Source organism: Oncorhynchus tshawytscha, linkage group LG12 (assembly GCF_018296145.1).
Source record: "Oncorhynchus tshawytscha isolate Ot180627B linkage group LG12, Otsh_v2.0, whole genome shotgun sequence".
NCBI classification, from domain to species: Eukaryota; Metazoa; Chordata; class Actinopteri; order Salmoniformes; family Salmonidae; genus Oncorhynchus; species Oncorhynchus tshawytscha.
Window position 1 is genome coordinate 47,196,173 of NC_056440.1, and position 9,716 is coordinate 47,205,888.

The 9,716-nt window shown below is 41.2% G+C and overlaps 1 long non-coding RNA gene across 1 annotated transcript; it reads right to left on the reverse strand.

Moving 5' to 3' along the window:
* Window positions 1-8,065: 8,065 nt before the first annotated feature.
* LOC112264027 lies at window positions 8,066-9,336 on the reverse strand. Its single transcript, XR_002955584.1, has 3 exons — window positions 9,087-9,336; window positions 8,873-8,968; window positions 8,066-8,803 (listed from the first exon to the last, which is right to left on the reverse strand). It is a non-coding gene; the product is annotated as an uncharacterized LOC112264027 (long non-coding RNA).
* Window positions 9,337-9,716: the final 380 nt, after the last annotated feature.

The following is a 9,716-nucleotide window of genomic DNA, read 5'->3' on the forward strand; positions in this document are numbered from 1 at the left end:
GGTTGGTAATCTGTTTGTTGACTTGGCTTTTGAAGACCTTAGAAAGGCCGGGTAGGATAGATATAGGTCAGTAGCAGTTTGGGTCAAGAGTGTGTCCCCCTTTGAAGAGGGGGATGACCACAGCTGCTTTCCAATCTTTGGGAATCTCAGACGACACAAAAGATAGGTTGAACAGGCTAGTAATAGGGGTTGCAACAATTTCGGCAGATAATTTTAGAAAGAAAGGGTCCAGATTGTCTAGCCCAGCTGATTTGTAGGGGTCCAGATTTTGCAGCTCTTTCGGAACATCAGCTGACTGGATTTGGGAGAAGGAGAAATTGGGGAAGGCTTGGGCGAGTTGCTGTGGGGGGTGCAGTGCTGTTGACCGGGGTAGGGGTAGCCAGGTGGAAAGCATGGCCGTCCATAGAAAAATGCTTATTGAAATTCTCAATTATAGTGGATTTATCGGTGGTGACAGTGTTTCCTATCCTCAGTGCAGTGGGCAGCTGGGAGGAGGTGTTCTTATTCTTCATGGACTTTACAGTGTCCCAGAACGTTTTTGAGTTTGTGTTGCAGGGAACAAATTTCTGCTTGAAAAAGCTAGCCTTGGCTTTTCTAACTGCCTGCGTATATTGGTTTCTAGCTTCCCTGAAAAGTTGCATATTACGGGGGCTCTTCGATGCTAATGCAGAACGCCACAGGATGTTTTTGTGTTGGTTAAGGGCAGTCAGGTCTGGAGAGAACCAAGGCATTATCTGTTCCTGGTTCTAAATTTATTGAATGGGGCATGCTTATTTAAGATAGTGAGGAAGGCATTTAAAAAAATAACCAGGCATCCTCTACTGACGGGATGATATCAATATCCTTCCAGGATACCCCGGCCAGGTCGATTAGAAAGGCCTGCTCAATGAAGTGTTTCAGGGAGCGTTTAACAGTGATGAGTGGAGGTCGTTTGACCGCTGACCCATTACGGATGCAGGCAATGAGGCAGTGATCGCTGAGATCTTGGTTGAAAACAGCAGAGGTGTATTTAGAGGGCAAGTTGGTAGGGATGATATCTATGAGGGTGCCCGTGTTTACTGCTTTGGGGTGGTACCTGGTAGGTTCATTGATAATTTGTGTGAGATTGAGGGCATCAAGCTTAGATTGTAGGATGGCTGGGGTGTTAAGCATGTTCCAGTTTAGGTCGCCTAGCAGTACGAGCTCTGAAGATAGATGCGGGGCAATCAGTTCACATATGGTATCCAGAGCACAGCTGGGGACAGAGGGTGGTCTATAGCAGGTGGCAACGGTGAGAGACTTGTTTTTAGAGATGTGGATTTTTAAAAGTAGAAGTTCAAAGTGTTTGGGTACAGACCTGGATAGTAGGACAGAACTCTGCAGGCTATCTTTGCAGTAGATTGCAACACCGACAACACCAAGATAAGGGAGGTAAAGGCAATAATTAGGCGAAAGTGGTGAAATAATTACAATTTAGCAATTAAACACTGGAGTGATAGATGTGCAGAAGATGAATGTGCAAGTAGAGATACTGGGGTGCAAAAGAGAAAAAAAAGAACAGTACAGGGATGAGGTAGTTGGATGGGCTATTTACAGATGGGCTATGTACAGGTGCAGTGATCTGTGAGCTGCTCTGACAGCTGGTGCTTAAAGTTAGAGAGGGAGATATGAGTCTCCAGCTTCAGTGATTTTTGCAATTCGTTCCAGTCATTAGCAGCAGAGAACTGGAAGGAAAGGCGGCCAAAGGAGGAATTGGCTTTGGTGGTGACCTGTGAAATATACCTGCTGGAGCGTGTGCTACGGGTGGGTGCTGCTATGGTGACCAGTGAGCTGAGATAAGGCAGGGCTTTACCAAGCAAAGACATGTGCCTTTTCATGTCAACCTTTCCTCATTTGCGGGATCTCGGTGTAACATAAAATAACAGTACCTGCTCTTGTAATATCATTGGGTAAGTTTACTGTCAGGATTTGGCCAGGGTTGTTCCGGTTTTGGTCACTAGATGCTCCCATTGTGCTTTTTGACCCTTTTGTTTTCCCTTGTTCCCAGTTATTATTTGCATCTGTGCCTGGTTTCCCTTGATTGTATTTAAACCCTTAGCTTTCCTCAGGTCTTTGCTCTGTGTTTGAATGTTAGCACCTGTGAAGATTTGTTGCTCCTGTTGGACTCTCTTGTGATACTCTGTTTTTGTTCTTGTTTATTTATTTTGATTATCTTTTGAGGCTTTTTTCTTCTGTACCTACCACCTTGTGGATTTACCTTTTTGACTTGGAGGATTACCTTTGTTCTCTTGGAATTACTTTTGACGTTGTGGATTTATATTTTCGCCTGAAGAACTTTACTTTATTAAAACACCGTCTCAAGTACTGCTGTGTCTGCCTCATCTTCTGGGTTCTGCCGACAATTCGTGGCTCAGTTTGCTAAGTGACTGTTTCTCACACCGTAGACCTGGATTCGTAACCGGGTCCTGACATTGTAATTATTCCTTTACAGGTCATAGATAAACCTCCTCCGTGACTGTGTCAGACAGATGCATTGACGTTTAGGATCCCCAGTCGATGTCCACACTGGAGAAGATCAGATATCAGAAACATCCCCCACATAAATGCAGGTCTGTCCTCTGGTTCACCTCCAGGGGGGTCCTCTGGTTCACCCCACAGGGGGGTTGTTTTTGGATGTCAGAGATCTCAATCAGCTCTATGGTATTATCCTGATGTCTTTGCAAAGCAAAGAAAATCTAAGTATTAAAGAGAGAGTTTGGGATTTTGACAATGAAGGTCTTTATCTACTTCCCCAGAGTCAGATGCTAGTAAACATTGGCTCGCCAAACCACCTCTAACTTCCTTCATACTGTACGCAGAGACATATAAATGGTGTAAGAAATGGTTTGGTTTGAATGGACTGTATGGCTGGTTTTAGCAAGAAGAGTGATGGCTGCCAAAGGGCTCTGTCACGTTCTGACCTTACTTTCTTTTTTATGTCTCTATTTTAGTTGGGCGTGAGTCGGGGTGGGCATTCTATGTGTTTTTGTATTTCTGTGTTTGGCCTGGTATGGTTCCCAATCAGAGGCACCTGTTTATCGTTGTCTCTGATTGAGAACCATACTTAGGCAGCCTGTTTTCCCACTATGATTTGTGGGTAGTTGTTTTCTGTCTTTGTATGTAGTTTACCAGACGGAACTGTTTCGGTTGTTTTTTTTTTGTTACTTTGTATTTTTAGTGTTCAGTGCTATTGATTAAAATGACAAACACTTACCACGCTGCATATTGGTCCGATCCTTCCTACTCCTCCTCAGAAGAGGAGGAATATCGTTACAGGCTCCTGTCAGAGAGGCTCAGATTCAGGACTTCTCTTTGATCAGTTTTCTTTTCATATTAACCTCTTGATTCTAGCCATCCCGGATCCGGGATCGTGAATACAGCCTCAAGCTCATTACCATAACGCAACATTAACTATTCATGAAAATCGCAAATGAAATGAAATAAATATGCTAGCTCTCAAGCTTAGCCTTTTGTTAACAACACTGTCATCTCAGATTTTCAGAATATGCTTTTCAACCATAGCAAAACAAGCATTTGTGTAAGATTATTGATAGCTAGCGTAGCATTTAGCGTAGCATTCAGCATGCAACATTTTCACAAAAACAAGAAAAGCATTCAAATAAAATAATTTACCTTTGAAGAACTTCAGATGTTTTCAATGAGGAGACTCTCAGTTAGATAGCAAATGTTCAGTTTTTCCAAAAAGATTATTTGTTTAGGAGAAATCGCTCTGTTTTGTTCATCACGTTTAGCTACGAAAAAAACCTGTATCCAGGAGTGTAATTTTCCCCGCAGCTCATTAGCATAACACAACGTTAACTATTCATGAAAATCGCAAATGAAATGAAATTAATATGCTAGCTCTCAAGCTTAGCCTTTTGTTAACAACACTGTCATCTCAGATTTTCAAAATATGCTTCTCAACCATAGCAAAACAAGCATTTGTGTAACAGTATTGATAGCTAGCGTAGCATTTAGTGTTAGCATCAGCAGGCAACATTTTCACAAAAACCAGAAAAGCATTCAAATAAAATCATTTACCTTTGAAGAACTTCGGATGTTTTCAATGAGGAGACTCTCAGTTAGATAGCAAATGTTCAGTTTTTCCTGAAAGATTATTTGTTTAGGAGAAATCGCTCCGTTTGGTGCGTCACGTTTGGCTACCAAAAAAACCCGAAAATTCAGTCATCAAAACGCCAAACTTTTTTCCAAATTAACTCCATAATATCGACTGAAACATGGTAAACGTTGTTTAGAATCAATCCTCAAGGTGTTTTTCACATATCTCTTCGATGATATATTGTTCGTGGAAGTGTGCGTTCTCCTCTGAATCTCATGGGAAAATGCCTCCAGTTGAAGATTACGCACCAATTTAGACGAAGGACACTGGGCGGACCCCTGGTAAATGTAGTCTCTTATGGCCAATCTTCCAATGATATGCCTACAAATACGTCACAATGCTGCAGACAACTTGGGGAAACGACAGAAAGGGCAGGCTCATTCCTGGCGCACTCACAGCAATATAAGGAGACAATGGAAAACAGAGCCTCAAAAAGTCTGCTCATTTCCTGTTTGAAGTTTCATCTTGGTTTCGCCTGTAGCATGAGTTCTGTGGCACTCACAGATAATATCTTTGCAGTTTTGGAAACGTCAGCGTGTTTTCTTTCCAAAGCTGTCAATTATATGCATAGTCGAGCATCTTTTCGTGACAACATATTGCGCTTAAAACGGGCACGTTTTTTAATCCATAAATTAAAAGAGCGCCCCCTATATCCAAGAAGTTAAACATAATCCACAATAAACATTAAAAGCAGACTTCAATTACCTTGGCTTTATACAGTTCAACAATACACATATCCCATGGTAGGTTTTTTCCCCCACTTTTGTCAGGGTTGTAGTGTGGGTTGGTACTCATAGATGAATAAAGTCCTTGACATCTCCGCCACCCATGGAGTCAGGTGCTTAGGCAACTTGAGGCAGGGGTGCATCCAGCCATCCCATCAAGAGCAGGTTAGAAAGAGCAGGTTAGGGATCACTGGGTCATGGTTGAAAAAAGTTAGAGGTTGGATGGTCCAGCTCAGGAGCAAAGGCTTACCGAGTCGGCTGCTCTGAGGGACTGAGCCTGACAGTGTCTGAGGAGGGTTATTTCTGCATCTCTGCGAGAAGGCTTGGGAAGAGTGGTATCCTTCAGCGCTGCCCATCGGAGGTCTAGGTAAGTTGCCTCTACAAGCTCCATTCAAGAATCATAATGGGCAGCATCTGGGATGTGGTTCTTTACATCTGTAAAGGTGAAGCTGCAGAGGGTGAGCGCTTTCAGTTCTGCAGGATCATCAAGGACCTGTGAACTTAGCTTCACCACTTGATGGCACATGGTGTCAGAGGGCATGGCCGGGGAAGTCAGAAGGCACTGTTGCACTGGAATGTGACTGGTAGGGAGATCCTCATAGCCTTGTAGGGTCCAGCCTAGTCTTGAATGGACTGCTGCTGGTCTTCCTTTTGGTGCTTAGGCATACTGGCTTTGTGGGTGTGATCAGGTGTGTATTATCTGACCCGATAGGGTGTACTTTGCTGATGGACTGCAGGTGAGAATAACCTCGCTGCTGGGACTTCGCTGGATAGCAGTGGCATGTACTCATGGATGCCAAGGGAAGCCAGGCTTCCCCAAAAGAATGTACCAAGAAAAAAAACGAATTATTTGATATTTAGTTTCTCTGTGTTTTCATAATTTTCCTTCAAGTCGCAAGAGATTGCATGTATCTCACCGGAGAAAGCATCCGAGCGACCAAAACAGCACCCCTCTTTCGGCCATCTATCTAGCTGTCTGGTCACAAGAGTATAGTATGACATTTTTGTCACCTGTAGCATTGAATATAAGGGAAGTCAGCGAGCATTTGGCCTCCCTTGATAAAAAATAAAATAAAATAGTAGCCAATCAGTATTAAGCTAAACTGAATGAGCTCAACTGTGAATGGTCCTGGCACACCAAAATCATGTCATGGGGAGCCAGTTTGGATTTTGCTTCACTCCTATCACATTGCATCAAGAGAAACAACTTGAATTGTTGTATACTGTTGTGTTGTTGTCCTCTGGTGGCTAGCTAGCCAGCTAGCTAAAATTGTACCTTTCCTAAGTTAACCATGAATGGAGATAGGGACTTGGACTTGTGGTGTTACTTAATTCTCCGTACTGTCAAATTATTATAATGGCGATTCTGATCCAACAATAAATGCATACATTGTGCCCCTGGACTGAGAGGATGGAAGTTCAATATGTAGCTAGATGGGCTCCCAAGTGGCGCAGTGGTCTAAGATCGTCACTACATTCCCTGGTTCAAATCCAGGCTGTATCATATCCAGACATGATTGGGAGTCCAATAGGGTGGCTCACAATTGGCCCAGCGTCGTCCAAGTTTGGCTGGGGTAGGCTGTCATTGTAAATAAGAATTTGTTCTTAACGGACTTTCCTAGTTAAATAATGGTTAAATCAAGAAAAAATAGATGTAGAAGGCTAATGTTAACTAGCAAATGTTGCCCATGAATGGAAGTTAGGCTAGCGAGCAAGCATTTTAGACAGGTAGCTTTGGACAAAACAATAAAAGTGTGTACTGTTTGACACAGTCATAGACTGTTTCATCAACATGAAAGAGAGGAAGAAGGCATTGGTATGGTGAGTCAACATGTTTTTTCTACTTGCACGAACACACACACAAAATCAGAACCATGGACAGCCACTTCATATTTAGCTTACCTTGATTGGACTAAATAGTTGTTGGTATCTTTTAGGACCGTATGCCGATAATACAGGGCACATTTTTTTTGCTAATCCGCTTATCAAAAAGCTGATAGTAGTAGTATTTCCACTTAAATGTTAAACTTGCTAATTGCTAACCCTTTAGCTAACATTTGTACAACACCAAAAATCACAAAACATTGATGGCTTGATCACAAGATAACACTGTTGACGGTAATATATTTCTTAAACGCTGTTGAATATGCCGATAATACGAGGTGCTACGCTATATGGGATTGATTATACTTTGTTTTAAAATTATTATAGTGTTTGTTGTGCTGTTGATACTGTTAGATATTTAACTTAATTAAATGTATTAATATTATGGTGTTTCTATTCCAAGAAAATCGAAAAGGTAGCCTATGTAGGTCTCAGGATTTCCATTAAGAAAATATAGCGGTGTACAATGTGACCGGTCGGGAGTAGGCCAAGGCTACTAAGCGACTGCGAGTAAAAGAGCAAAATATTCCAAACATTTCCACACCCTAATGGTAGGCTAACCAATATTCCCAAATGGAGATTCAGTGAAAAAAATGTATTAGCCCAGCAGTTAAGAGCATTTGGCCAGTAACCGAAAGGTTGCTGGTTTGAATCCCCGAGCCAACTAGGTGAAAAATCTTGAACAAGGCACTTAACCCCAATAGCTCCTGTAAGTCGCTCTGGATAAGAGTGTCTGTTAAATGACCAAAATGTCAAATTATGGATTTATCAACGCTTGTCTCAAAGCAGCGTGAAACAGCGCTGAAATAGTTGACCACACGAGGGTAGGCTATTGCTTCAAATCCTACTATAACGATTGGAGGACTTTTGGTGTTTCAGTAAGTAACAATTTGTTGCCTTCATTAGCCTACTTTATTCCAATATATCTGTTATTCAGTGATATTTATTCACATAGTAATTCGTTATGGATCCATCCAGATGTGGTTAGAAAACAGTGCATTTGGTGGGCTACGCAAAGAGATGGATGAAGTGAAAGTCCCTAAACTCGGAAAGAGTCTATTGTCCTGCTGATAGCCCATCAAGGGCTATATGGGATTGATTATAATTTGTTTGTAGCCTAGCCTAGTAAGCAACTGCGAGTGAAGAGAAAATAATTGGCTAAAGCAATTGAATTCAGGAATTAATTCAAAATATGTGAAACATTTATTTTTATCTGTGCTTAATAGTAGAGACTTTATGGCTTTGCCATCAACAAAAAACACAGCATACATCTACAGTAGAATAATTTTATTATTGAATTCATATTTTTTTTACTATTTCAAAATGCACTTGTTTGTTAGGCTTCTGTGCAGTGTCTTTAAATACAATGCTCCTCCTACCCTCCTTATTCATCTCCTCCTTGGCAAGAGTCCATTGTCCTGATAATAGCCCATCATGGGTTGATGGCTTCTTTTGTATTCCAATGTACTGAGTGAATGTATTAATACAGTCATTTACCATTCTCATTCTCGGAATGGAAACGTTGTGTGCAGAGTTCACAACCTGTTACACTTGTGAAAAACAAGTGTTTGAAAACATGTTTTCAAAATGCCCCCAGCTGTCCATCACTACTGTAAACCGGGAACTGTATTCTAAAAATAAAAACACATTATCTACAGTGGTACAAGTATATTATTGAATTTGATTTTAAAAGAAATACAACTGTTTTAAAATGCATATGTTTACTAGGCTACTGTGCAGTCTGACAAAAACCAACAGGACAAATAGGTTTACTGTAACCTACATAGTAAACGTCATACAAGTGCCTAATTCCTTACTTAAGTGAGAGCAGGCCATGTCCAGACTTTCTCAGTGACCTCAAGTACTCATTGGCTCTGTCTTTAATGCTTTTTTGTCTCTGGTCCAATTCATCAGCTGTCGCCCGTATCTCTGCCCTGAGAGAATGTTTCTCTTTCTGTTGGTCTGCCTTCAATATCTCAAACTCGGTCTTCAAAGTGTGCACCTTCATCAGATGAGCAGAATAATACCATCCCGAGCCCCCATCGATTACAGTGGCCTATGATAGAAACAGTAGATGAATTACGAATTATTATGAAACACATTTTAAGAATCTAGCAAAACTCACCGCTTTCTTGGGAACCATGCGTTTTCTCGGTGAGACCCATTGTCTAGTCCTTTGTCCACTGATCTCCATGGATGGTTGTCGACATGGCTGTATGCTCTTCAAACACACATTCACGTTTTTAGTACACAATTATCGATTTTATTACACAGTATGCCTACACATTTATAGGCTATGTATTTTTTGTTATTGTGAAAATACACTGAAACAAAAATACCTTTAGTTTTGGTGATCCTCTCAGCTCCGGCTCATTTTCAAGTTTCGACCCAATGGTTCATCTGACAAACAAAGCACTTCACGTGCTGCAGGCCCAGGCATGGATCGAAGCTGGCAAGACATTCAATGATGTCATCTTCACAGACTAATCAACCGTGGCCCTTGAGCAATTTACTCAAAATTGCTACAGAAAAAAAGATCAAGCATGCCGAGTCTCAAACATCCCCTCAAACTCCATGTGTGGGGAGCAATTTCTCGCCATGGACCAGGCCCATATTTGATTTTTGATGGTAAATTTAGCTATTTACAAAGCAAAAGGTTACATAAAATATTGTAGTTGAGATGTAGTTGAAATAAACATCTGCATTTTGAAAGACATCATTATTTCATTAAAAAAAAAGCATTTAAGATATTAATTAACAAATACTGTATATGTGTCTGTATGTGTGGTCCCGTTACTGCATCTTCTTCAAAAGTAGATGAAGAAAAGTGTGTTTTTTTGTGTGAAATTGCTTTATCCGACATTTTGCGGTTGGAGGATTGGTGATCACCGAATCAGTAGGATATTAAACAAACACTCAAATAGGCGACAGAAGCAGGAAAAGCATAGGCCTGAGTGACTCACTCATTC